The sequence below is a fragment of the Buteo buteo genome, chromosome 19 (assembly GCF_964188355.1).
Source record: "Buteo buteo chromosome 19, bButBut1.hap1.1, whole genome shotgun sequence".
Lineage (NCBI taxonomy): Eukaryota > Metazoa > Chordata > Aves > Accipitriformes > Accipitridae > Buteo > Buteo buteo.
In genome coordinates, this window is record NC_134189.1 from 1,825,492 (window position 1) to 1,838,467 (window position 12,976).

Sequence of the window (12,976 nt, forward strand, 5' to 3'; positions counted from 1 at the left end):
CTACATGGGGTCAGCTCGTCTGTCTGCTCTCCCCCTCAAATCAATGAGACAGAAGCCACCTTTCGCTGATGTGAGCAAAGCAGGTCTTTAGTCCTTAGCTTGGAAAGCCCCTTCGTATCAGCAGACACAGGGTTAAATCTTCACAGTCTGTAAAACCTCAGCCCAGTAAGAGGAAACTTCTATTGCACCCCAGTGTGCCGTACAGAAGGAGATGCGGCACAAGCTGTCCCAAAGCGGAGGGCTTGGCTGGGGGATGGAGGGGAGGGTGGGAGCCGGGAATCGCGGGCAGGGATGTGGGGCAGAGGTTCTGGGCTGAAGCCCCTCGGCTCGTCCCCAGAGGAAAGAGAGTGCCACCAGGATGGTACAGGGGGAATTGGACTCGCACCGCGCAGCTGAGGGAAGGGAGGGTATTTGCGTGTGCGAGGGAACGGCGAGGGAGCAGGATGGAGAGATTTATGGAAATGATAGAAATTTTCTTTTCTCCCACTCTCCTCCACCCTGTCATTTTCTCTTCTCTACTTTCTCTTATGGTCTCCATCTCACCTTCTGTCTCTCCCTCTGTAAGCACTTATTGGCAAGTTTTCTCCAGAACACAGCTATTTTGAATGTGTGTTCCTCTACTTCCCTTACAATATTTGCTCTCTCATTCTCGGTATCTTCCCTGCTAGTGAAGCTGATCAGCTTAATGATGATAATATTGAACATGGTGAAATGGCTTCTTTCCCACCGAAGCAAGTTCATTGCTCTGCTTTCAGGTACGGGCCATTTCCATGCCTTTTCTTGTCACATCAGATGCAGAAACTCAAATATCACCTTTTTTTTCCCCCCATCATCTTCTCCACTTGGAAGGGAAAGACATTCCCTAGCATATATTTTTAATATATGAGAAAAGCCTGAGATGTAAAATGGCCTATTTTAATCCTAGCCCTCACTCCCGGTCTGATGTCACTCTTGGGGAACCCGAACTCCTCAAGCTAGTGGCTTGCCTGGTGTGGAAGTAGCAAGCGATATATTCCTTGTCTTCACAGGATCTAGATCTCTGCCCAGCCCCCGTCCCCATCACTTTTGTGCTCACTGCACAGACATAGCTCCCCCAAAACAGAAGCTGAGGGTCGACGGTAAGGTCCTGCATTTTCTGGCAAAAGAAGCCCACAGATCACTTGTGCTGTGATTCATCCTAGTGGAGAGAACGGTGTGGGCTCCCCATCTCGCCGTGCGTCACAGCACCTGCTCCCAGTGGGAGCCCACAGAATAACTGGTGTTGAAAGGTATCTCTGGAGGCCTCCGGTCCAAATCCCTGCTGGAAGCAGGGCTAACTTCAAAGCCAGAGCAGGTTGCTTAGTGCCTCATCCACTCGAGTTCTGAGTATCTCAAAGGAGGCAGACTGCAAAATACCTCTAGGCCACCATCTCACGTCTGATCCACGCTCATGATTACGTTTTTTCTTTATGTGGAGTTGGTATTTCCCTCGCTGCAGCTTGTCTCTGCTGCCTATTGTCCTTGGTGCACACCTCTGGGAAGAGTCCAGCTCCATTTTCCCTACACCCCCCCATTACCTTACCAACCTGATCCCCCTTAAATTGCTCTCCTCCAGGCTAAACAAAGCCAGTGCCCTCAGCATCTCCTCGCACGTTATGTGCTCCAGCTCCCTGATCATCTTCGTGGCCCTTCACTAAACTCACTCCAGTTTGCCACTCTCTGTCTTGTACTGGGGCGGGCAATGCCTGACTCTGCCTCTCCTTGCTTGGGACCTCCCTAGGTTGAACTAAAGCCTGCTCTGAATGTTTCCTCTTTTTTTTGTTTCACTGTTAAATGGGTGGTAAACAGCCTCCAGGCTATCCAAGTCAATTATATTCAATAGAAGCCGCAGTCTGGATCACCAGGTTCATAAGACTGTATCCAGATTTTACTATCAGCAAATCATATTTCCGATCCAGAGGAAAAAACAATCCCCTGGCAACACCAGCATGAGGAATCAGATGATTTTGTGAACCTGTTAATAGGGGTGGGGAGCCAGAAAACAGACCTAGTCCTGTCTTCCCTGCCCAGCTGTCAGTGTGGTTTGGGAATTAACTCATCATGCTTTATTTATCATCAAAATTTTCAGTCAACAGCCAAAACAGAGAGGCACATTTTTCCCCTGTAAAATGTACTCAGCCATATCCCAACCTCTCCCAGCATTCGCTTTCACCCAGCATCCTAAAACCCCTTCGCTTGATTCTTAAAGAGGAGGGAGACAAGCTCCAGGAGTCCCAGCTGTAGTTGGTAAAGGGAGGAGGAAGGCACAGAGTGATGCCATCTTGCCATGCAAAACAAACAGAGAAAGGAGCAGGGCCCCAAGAAGGCGATATGGGGAAAACTCCACTCACTCCGTGCCAAGGATGACTGACCAGGGGAACTCACTGCTGCAGGACATGGCCAGTGCAGACAGCTTGACTGGGTATTTAACTGGAGGTGAGTGGTTTTAAAAGCATAGATGGGACTTAGATCTTCCAGTAAGTGAGGCAGCATCTAAGGGCTTCCAGGCGGCAGTTTTTGTGCAGTCATTAGGGATCTCCTCTTCCTCCTTGCCAGCCAGACACCTCAAAAGAAGCATGACAGGGAGTGTAAAATGGGAAGGACTCGCCACTGTCTGAACGAGCTGTGCACTGGCTCTTCCACTTTGCTGGGAGTTACCCAACGACCTACACACATGGTGGCTTGCCCTGTTACAACAACTCCAAGGAGAACTTCAGTGATGCTCCAGATTCACTAGCGGGAAAGTGCCACGATTCCCAGGGAAGGGCACTGTGATTTCAATTACCTGGAGGTATTTGAGAGGGATTCGGAGAGAGATGCACGGTCCCACCTATTCCAATTCCCCACCCTCAAGCTCCAGTTGCCATGGCAATGGTACTGACAATTTCAATGCATAAACCCAAATTTGCATTTTAATGGAACATAATTAGAATGCTGAGATAAACGATTCTTCCTCTCTAAAAAGGTACCATAAACGCCACATCTCACAAATATGCCCTACCAGCAAGTATTGCGCATACACGCACACACACAGAGCTTATATATTGCTGGGCTGTGGGAGCTGGGAAGTTGCTTTCCGTTCCTTTATGCCTAACTGGGAAGTTTTATATCCACAGCACAAACCCATAATTTTCAGATTAAAACAATAGATTTCCAGATGTCTGCTGCAAACTGACCGTATCGCCTCCCAGCTGCTATCCTGCCATGCCATGCCGTGCTTCCCCTCCCAGGTCCAAGCAGGGTCAGGCCATATCTGCTGTCCCAACAACTGAACCCTGAGATGCTCTGTATGCTGGCAGCTCTCAGGGGCTGAGCAGCAGGGATGATTTCCCAGAGACGGTGAAAAACCTGTCCCTCTCCAACTGTCCTAATATTTATTTTCCTTTTTTTTTTTTTTTTGGTAGCTAGGTTTGTAGTGAGATGTGCTCTCACTTGGTTATCTGCAATATGCCCAAGAGTTTATTCTCCAGCTCTTGGATCAGGAGAGGAGTACTATGTTAGCACCTGTCCCACACTGTCAGCAGAGAGGCCAAGTAGTTATGAGAGGGCAGAAGGAGATTTTTAAAAAGGAAATGTTTCCAAGACAGCTCTCTTTACTTCAGCAACAGGCGGGGAAGGGGAATGGAGGGGGGAGAACCCATCCTGCACCAAATAGGAAAGCAGAAAATTAATTTCTCCTGCTCTTGATACAAACCAAATTCAAAGCAGGCAGCTGGCAGGAGTGAATAGAGGCAGAAGAGAGAAAGAAAAAAAAATTAAAAATAAAAAAGGGGAGAAGAGGAGAAAAGCAAACAAGTGAATCATAAAAGCTGCAAACCACTTGGAAATTTCATTTGGCTTTTCAATTGGGAAGTGACATGATGCCTACTTGGGAAAGGGCAATCACATCTGGGAGAGGCTTAAAGTAGCCGCAGCCCAGACCAGCTTCCCCAGCCCCGCTGAACCCCATGGGCCTCCCAGCCCTCGGAGGACTGCAGGCAGCTCTGCGAAGAAGAGGAGGGCACGGGATCCACCTCAGCCCATCTGTCTCATCCCACCTGCCTGGGATGGGGAAGCAAAGCCGCGAGTCCTGCTGAGCGGCACCGACGGGGCACCACCGGCACGGATCTGCTCTCCGCCAATGCATGGAGTAAACGGCACGGCAGTTGCTCCCCAGGACCTCTGCAGCCTGGATCTGCACTTTTATTCCTGCAGAGAGCTTTCCAAGGGGTCCCCTTCGAGTGCGGCAGCTTCCTATCAATCAGCACTGGCTAGCCGGCCATGCCCGCTCCATTAGATCTCCACGATTAGACCCCAGAGGGTTCAGGCAACCTCCTGCTCCTCCTCCACGATCACAGCCAGCGGTCAGCCCAGAGGTCAGCAGAAACCCCGTGGTGAAAATCGCTATATCCCACCCCTTAGAGCCGCCTGGTCTCAGCAGAGCTTCGTGTCCCACAGGCACCGGGGAGACCGTTCAGAGCTACTGCTTGCAGAGGGGAGATCCTGATTCCTCCTCCAGGAAAGTCTTAGTCCTACTCCTAGGGCTGCACAAAAAAGAGCATGCCTTTCCCTCACCACTCCCACCACCCCAGCTGGCAACCCCATTTAATCTCTCTGCCCTCCTTCATTTGCCAGAATCAAATATTAATTGGGCTGCGCTGTGATGGAGCGAATGTTAATGTGCCTTGGCACGCGATCAAGTGGAGCTGGATTCCTCCAGTGCGGCATGCGGCTGGAAGAGCACGGCAAGGCGAGCCCAGCAGAGGAGTCTCTGGGGCTCCCCACTGCTTTGGCCAGCCCCAAGGGCTGCACGTCCTTTCTCTTTCACGTCCTCTTTAGCACTGATGTACATGCACGTGTAAACGCACGTACCCGGGTCGCACACAAACACACACGTTTACCTAGAGCCATCCAAACCCCACACCGTGAATCTGCGGTGCAAAATCAGCGCGGGCGCATGCTGAGGAGCTCACACACTGTTTGTGAGCACCGTTTCCATACGTGTAAGTACACCCAGGTAGAAACTCATATGGATGCTAACACATATATGGGGTGTGCTCTTATACCAATGTAAATGATGGCGTACCCAGTAAGACAGGAGGCTGTATACCTACTCACAACCAGACTGAAACACTTTCCCAGAGTTGACAGCTTTCCACATAACCCTCGCTCCCTTGTTTCTGACTTGCAGTTGATTAAGAATAAAACCACATAACTCTAAAGACCATCTATACCACAGATACAGTGGTTCATGGGGCATTTATTAGCCAGTTCCTCTCCCTTAGGATACAGCTTACAGGTTCTGCACAGCAGGGACCCCTCAGAGGATGAAGACATGATCACAAGGTCCAGTTCACAATACAAAGTTTTAGGAACAAACAGTGGAGTAAGGGAGGAAGATAAGAAAGAAGAAAAGAGCTAGTCTTATAATTTAGAGGGACTCAAGTGCTGGGAGTCAAGATCAAGAGATAAAAGGTCAGGTTGAACTGACTCTGGTTGGAGAAGCAACGGCTAGGAGAGGACAAGGAGAGAGGGAAATAGGCAACGCAAGTCAAAAGACAGCTATCAAAAGAGAGAGGGAGTGAAGAAAGGAAAGAAAAAGGTAACATGGACCACGTAGCTGGCTTGTCACTTGGCTTCCTCGGTGAGAGAAAAGGCCAGCCCCTGGCAAGCCTCTCCACAACACCCACAGCTCCCACCTCGGCTTTGGGGGCTACCACGGTGCATCCCCAAGGGCTCTCTCCGCCGGAGCCCTGCCAGGGAGAAAGCGACACGGCCAGTTACCGTACGGAGGTGTGCTGCGGCCAGGGCTACAGACGGGTGATGGCAGATGGGGACAGTGAACAGCGATCCAGGGCTGAGCGTTAGCAAGGGACTCGCTGCCAAACCCGTATCACGACCGGCAGGAGATGAGCACTGTCAGACAAAGTCATGGTGGCGGATTCACACTAAGGTCCTGATGACTACCAGATACAGGCTGGGGTGTTCAAAGGTGGTGGTATGGAGTTGCACCCCAAAACCCTCCTGCACCTTGCTGGTTCTGTACCCAAAACTTGCCAGGGCTGGGTAAAATCTACAGCAACTCGACACTTGTCCTGCAAATCTCTTCTGTGCTCTCCCCCCCGCTCCTGGCAGGGCCTTCCTAAAGCTCAGCACCCATCTCAGCACCCATCTCGCCGGCTTGCTGTGCTTGTGGTGGGCAAAACCCAGCCTCACAGTGACATCTAGTGAGGAGAGCTCTTGTGGCACCACGCACCCGTGTTAGAAATGGCAGCCTGGCCTCCTATCCCGCTGGCATTTGTTCCACGGACTTCAGAAGACAGAGGCAGAGCAGGAGATGCGGTCCTGGAGGAGAAGGCAGCCTGGTCCGGGGAGGATTCATGCGGTGAGCGTATGGGTACCTGGTACCCAGCCCCTCCAGGGCTGCCATGCCAGTGGATTTTCAGCGTTTTCTACACTGTGCTGAGGAGAGCTGGATGGAGAGGGAGAGAAAGGAAGAGAAGAGAGGAGAGAGCCAGACATGTAATTTAGAGGGACTCAGCTGCTGGGAGTCAAAAACAAATGGTAAAAGGTCAGGTTGAACTGTCACTCTCCCATAGCCTCAGAAATTGCAGGTCCTGGTTGGAGAAGCAAGGGCTACAGAGACAGCAGTCAAGGAAACAGGGAATAAGACAAGGAAAGACAAAATACAGCTATTAGAGAGAGGGGGGAAAAGGACAAAAGCAGGGTGCTGGGAGAGATGTCTGGCACTACGCTGACAAATGCAGCATGCCAGCCACAGGACAGAACATCTCCTTGATCTGGGCAAGCCTCACATGCTATTCAGTGTGGTTCTGACGAATTCTAAAAAAAAAAAATCCCACAAATTAGGAAACCACAAAGTGTGTATTGTGGCAATAAGCATCCAGCCCCCCTGCTGCTTGCAGCTAAATCCACGATGCTGTCTTGCTCTCAATTCCCACATCAGAAACAAGTGAGGAGGAGATGAGCTGGTCTGACCCGCTCCTTTCCGATGCATGCTGGTGGCCTGACCGTCCCCTGCCCTGCAACACCTTCATGATCCCATCCCTTCTCCGCTTCACCCTGTTTTTCCTACTATCTCCAAACGGCTCCTTCCCAAGCCTGAAGGGACTGGGGAACAGGAGGGGACATGACACACCTTTAGCCACTGAACCAGGGGACACAACACACCTTTAGCCATGGGCAGATCAGACCGGTGCCAGCGCAGGATGGAGCAGGCAGGACCTGGAGCAGCAAGGACTGCTGTCCCCAGCTCCACCAGCTCTTCTCTGCACCAAGCAGCAGAGACATCCACTAACAAGACCTGCCTAAGGCAGCAAAAGCCTGTGACAGCTCCAGCCCATCTCCTGCCTGTCTCCAAACCCTTAATGGTTGGTGACAAGCATAACTAGCTAAACTTTGCTGCATCCTGAGCCAGCTCTGGGGCTTGTAAACATTTTAAGGCCCTGCAGCAGAGAGGCTGGGAACAAAACACAGAGCCTTCCACCTCTTTGTCACTGCTTCGAAAGCAGGCACGTTCAACAATGACTGACATTCCCCAATTTCACATCTGCACAGCATGAGGATACTTAAGGTCACAGCTCTAATACAGCCTCCTCTCTGTGTATTTCCAAGCTCTTTACATGAGCAATCACTATTTCCATTGTAATCAGGATAAAATATACCCTTCCTGGAAGAAACAAGACTTTATTTCATCAAAGGCCACAATATTTCCAGAACTGAGAACCACCACTGCCTTTTTACAAATCCCTCTAGTTAAAGAATGTTATACTTAGAACCTTGTTTCAAAATCCCTGTTTCAATATCTGTCCATTTTCTGTGTATTCAGCAAGGGAATATTTTTAGGGGTGAATTTCTCAGATTCTGGCATGGAATATCTATAGTTCTGAGTAAAACACAAAAGAAAGCTACAAAGAGCAAATCAAACAATGTCAGGGAGGAATAAAGAGTAAGTTGAAAGCCAAAGGTGAAACAAAAGAAGAAGGTCAAGTGTCAAGCCAGGGAGGCCAGTCTGCAGTTGAAAAGGGAAAGATCAATTCTAGAAGTACAAAAGGAAAAAGAAAGATAGGCTAAAATCCAGAGGGAAGAAAAGAAAAAAAGCTAAAGTCAACAGGTAACAGTCCAGCTTCTTGAAGCTGATTTGAAAGGAAAACAAAGCTCCTGGTAATCTTGGAGGCTCAGATGCTGGTAACTGAGGTGTAAGTCTCATCAAGTCCACCACTAACTGTAAGCTTCCAAAGTAACAAGGGAAGATGTCCTGGAAGATTCTTCAAGGGCTTCCATCAAACAGCTCGTAACTCCTGGAAGCTGTGCTGATCTAGCACTGCCAGCGACACAAAACCACAAAAATTAGCAAGTTGGATCCCCAAAAAGCAAGATATGGGCCCAAAGCTCTCGAGTTTTTCAATAACCCCCAGTGTGTATGTATGGCAGTAGGTGTTGTCCACGCTCTACTCACCTTCCTACAATGCATTTCATTCAGCCTGACAATCTATAAAGCAAACTTGTGCTCACTCCAATCCCTGTGTCTGTCCTGCTTTTGCCTCCTTCCTGCGTCCGCCATCTGTTACACCCATTTTTCAGCATTTAGCGGTTCCTGGTCCACAGCTCCCCTACATTTTGTTCATTAAGGCCCATCCCTGCTCTACCAAAGGATCTTTATCCTCCTTTCCCAGGTTTTTAGGGAAAAGGAAAAGCAACTACAGTGGGATAGCTTTTGGCCTTCTATACTGGGGGAAACAGTGGCCGTAAGCTCTGCCACTTTCTCCCAGAGCCGACGCTGCAGGAATGAAGTAGGTGGGGAGGGAAGGAGGAAGACCCAGGAACCATCTCCATGGCTCACAGAAAGAACAAGGAAAAGTCAGTCACTCTGAGCCCTGGGATCCTTCTACTACTCTCCTCCCTCTCCTAACATTTAAGGATAGTGGTGGGAAACAGAGAGGGAAATCGTTCCTCTCCAGCTGCAGACCTCTTTGCCTGCTCCACTCTAGGAGGCATGCAAGAACAGCAGATGCCCTTCTGAAGAGATTTCTTTTCCCTTCAGGCAAAGATAGAAAGTATGAGGGTGCTGGAAGTTCAGGCATTTTTGTGAGTCTGGATGCAAAACCCCATTATTTCTCACCACAATAACCCTGTGACACCAACTCTGTATTATATGCAAAATATTACTACCAAAGTGCTTTATTCTGGTATTCTAAGCCCTGAAGAAGGACTTGTTTGGGTTTTTTCCAAATAAAGCATTTATGTTCTTGAAAATGTTACCTCTCTCTACATAGTGGGCTCTTACAGCTTCTGCAAAGCTACTGTTACTTGCTCTCTTCCCATTTGGAGCCAAAAAACAGCAGGTGGAGAACAAGGATTTTGGGCTGAGCCTCCACACTGTCATTCAGAAGATCTAGTTTGAGCATTTATCCTGCCTCAGCTACTTTGCAAGTTGCTTAATCTTTGTGCCTCCTTATCTCATCTGTATAGGAGGATAACTCTTGTCTTGTTCAGGGGCAGAGTTCATTTCTTACTACAGCATCTAGTATGGTGGGAAGCCAATTTAATCTTAACCTGTGCCAACATTATCCGCAGAAGCTGTGCAAGGTAGACCCAGCTTCTTGGTGACCTGGAACAGGCTGAAAAGTGCATGGAAGAGGTAGGTATCTGCACTGGATTAAAAAAGAAAAAAAAAAAACCACACAAAACAACCAAACAAAACAAACAAACAAAAAAAAAACAATTAAAAAATCAGAATGAAAGACTTTCTGTCAGTCCAAAGTAACTAGACACTTATCCATGCAAGTGTATGAATCAAAGCATTGTCCAGCCCTTGTTCAAATTCAATAGGCCAGAAAGTCAAATCGCTTTTCAAAGGCATGTCACACAGTTAAAGGACAAAGATTCCTATGTACTTGAGGTAGGTACAGGGCAGGCAGTGATCCATGGCTCTTTGTAGGAACAGTGACCACAACACAAACTGCTTCAAGTTGGCAAACACAGCTAAATATTAACGACAGCAGCTTTGAATACTGCTGTTCAAGAGAAAATACAGAACATGGGATGTGATGAAACTGGACAGGTGTCTAAAGCAAAGCACGTTCCATAATCCACACGTGAAGAAACATGCAGAAGTGAAAATCTGTTATAAATCAGCTTGAAAATCTGTCTGATTAATTTTGGAATAGAAAATACAGATATATGTGTCAGTGTGGACAACAGCCAGTATTCAAACATCAGGATCCCATTTCCCAAAATCATAAGAATGTTTCTAAAAGACCCTAAACTAAATAAATGCTTCTGATTGTTATATTTTACTTGTACTGCTGCTGTATTTTACTTGTACTGCTGCCCTCAGCTTCTGTTTTCTAACATTTTTCACAATATTCCTTCAGACCAAGACTCCTACACAACCCCCTGAATCCAGAAGCTCGAACATAAAGTAAGAGCAAACAAACAGCTATTATGAACTGCCACAGACAGCAATATGATTAACCATGAATATCAATAACATCTTTGTTAGCATTCAGTACAGAATAATAAGGCGGAACAGGCCACATGTACAATAATCTCATACATCTTCCAAAGCTTAGAATAATAGGGAGAAGAATAGTCAATCCAAGATGAACCAGAAACTTTATCAACATATTCAAATGGGGAAAATTTCCATTTTTCAATGCCATAAGAAAGCAAGCTGAAAGTGAACTGATAATATTCACGTATGAAAGTTACTTAAAACTTAAACTGATCTGTATGCTGGGTTATTTTTAACTGAAAAGCCAGCTAGCTCATGGGTACCCACTGAGGCATGAGATTTAGAGAGAGCTAAAAAACATGAACATTAGCGTCAGAAAGCTTTCGAAGATAGCTTAACTCTCAGAAACAAAGACATTCTCAATCTGAAATGCAGCGCCTGTGGTTTCTGCCATCCAAAGTTAGATTATTGAGGCTCTAAGATAGCTATTTATTTGGATGTTATACATTTAAATGAACACTATTTGACATTCTTTCTGTCCCAAAATCCCTTCAAAGAGCTAACTGCACTGATTTTTGAGGGATTACAAAGTGATGAAGTTTTCTTGCATGAAATTTTAATTTGAGCAGAGGCCTTAAAACAGTACAATGAAATACTGATTTTTATTTTTTTTTTACTGACATAGACACAAAGTCTCCTAACATTAAATTTTTAAGAGTACATACTAGTTTGGAAAAAGCTATTTGTCGGCTCTGCTCAACTGTTTTCAACAGTGATTCAGGTACAAGAAAGTGATAGTTAAATGTATATAGCATGATGAAATAAGGAACATATCCTCACTGTGAGAGTGATAAAGTCATGGAAGCTCCTGCAAAGAGAAACACAGCATTTTATATGTAGTGCTCAGCATAAAGCAGACCTATCAAAGACAGGTCAGTCAACTTAATCTAAGGACAACAGAGGAGATTTTACAGTTTATGACATGTAGGAGAGGAGATGATGTGATCCAAATGCCTAAATTCTAATTATATACAGGTTTAAAGGAACACAGAATACACAGGCAAAATCCAGTTCATATTAAGAGATGATCATACATTCCTAATGTAAGTCAATAAACTGATCTTGTTTAGCACTGCAGAGAAAAGATGTAAGCGTAATTCTCTACTAAAGACAAAGAGCAAGGGAAGACTCTGCACCTGTGTCTGCAGGAGCGTGACAGGCATTAGTTGTACCAAAGTCACCCGGACAGAGACATGACAGATGCTATTATCACCGTGTCTGCCAAGACCAAGCACAGCTGAAGCCAGAATGCAGTGAGGAGAAACATTAATGATCATGCCCCAAGAAAAGCTGCCAGATCCTGTTAAAAGGAGCTGAAGAAATATAACGTATTAATAATAGGCACATGATTTCACAAAACATTAAAAAATCCATGGCTCATGTCAGACCGTGATCTTTGGCAACAGATCCAAACCTGGGGAAAGCATCACGCCACGAAGCGCGCATCCATTTAACTTCTTGGTGCACTAACTAGCTCCAAGAGCCTGACCAGACTCTGAGGCAGGAGACTGTGAATGCAGTTAGTGCTTTGCCTTCCCTCCTCAGCAAAGTGACCCCTATGTGCTCGTTAAATTCTATTCTGCAGGTAATTGCTGACTAAAATCACAGCAAGTCTGCACTCAACCTTGCTGGTCAAAGGAGGCGTTGCCTGTATTATGGTTTCTTGCTACTGAAGGTATTTAATAAGAAGGGAGTCAGATTTTCTGAGAGACCTACATAATTGAGAGCTTTATTAATTGGCACAACAGAAATAGAAATAGGATAGTACTGGTAATGGTTTACTTTTGAGGTAGAAAAGGGCATATATTTTCCCTCAACAGGATAATAAATCAGTGCAGCTTGTGCCACATTAATTTGTTAAACATGTTTTGCGGTGTTGGTAACAAGATATTTTTGTATCAGGTGCCTTCATAAGACATTTATGAGGTTACACCGTTTTGACACTAAGCATGCGTAACTATCTATTAGGTGATCTTAATAAAGTTAAATGATGCAAATGTAGTGTTTAACCAGTAGAATAAGCTATCTTGAATATACTACGCAATATGTAACCATGAACAGCTTACAAAGAACCTGTAAACTATATTTTAGGGGCTAAAAGAGAGCGTTTGACTGATGAGGTATTTTTGGAAACGCTTTCCCCACAGTAAGATCACTGGCAGCTATCATTTATCTCACTCTGACCAAGATAAAGATAATCTGAGTGTACAAGTAATAATAAATCATCTGCTGACTAGAATGTTCTCTAGTGCTCTCTTCAATTTCAGCAATAGGCTATTAACTCATTGCTTGTTCAGTTTCTGCTTTGCAAAACTACAATAACCTCCTTGTAACTCCAGTAACTTTCACACGACTGGAGGGAAAAACCTGGCAAAGAACTAAGAGCTGAGCAAGTTCTACCTTCCACTAGCACTAAGAGAAGACAAGAAAATGGAGAAGTGC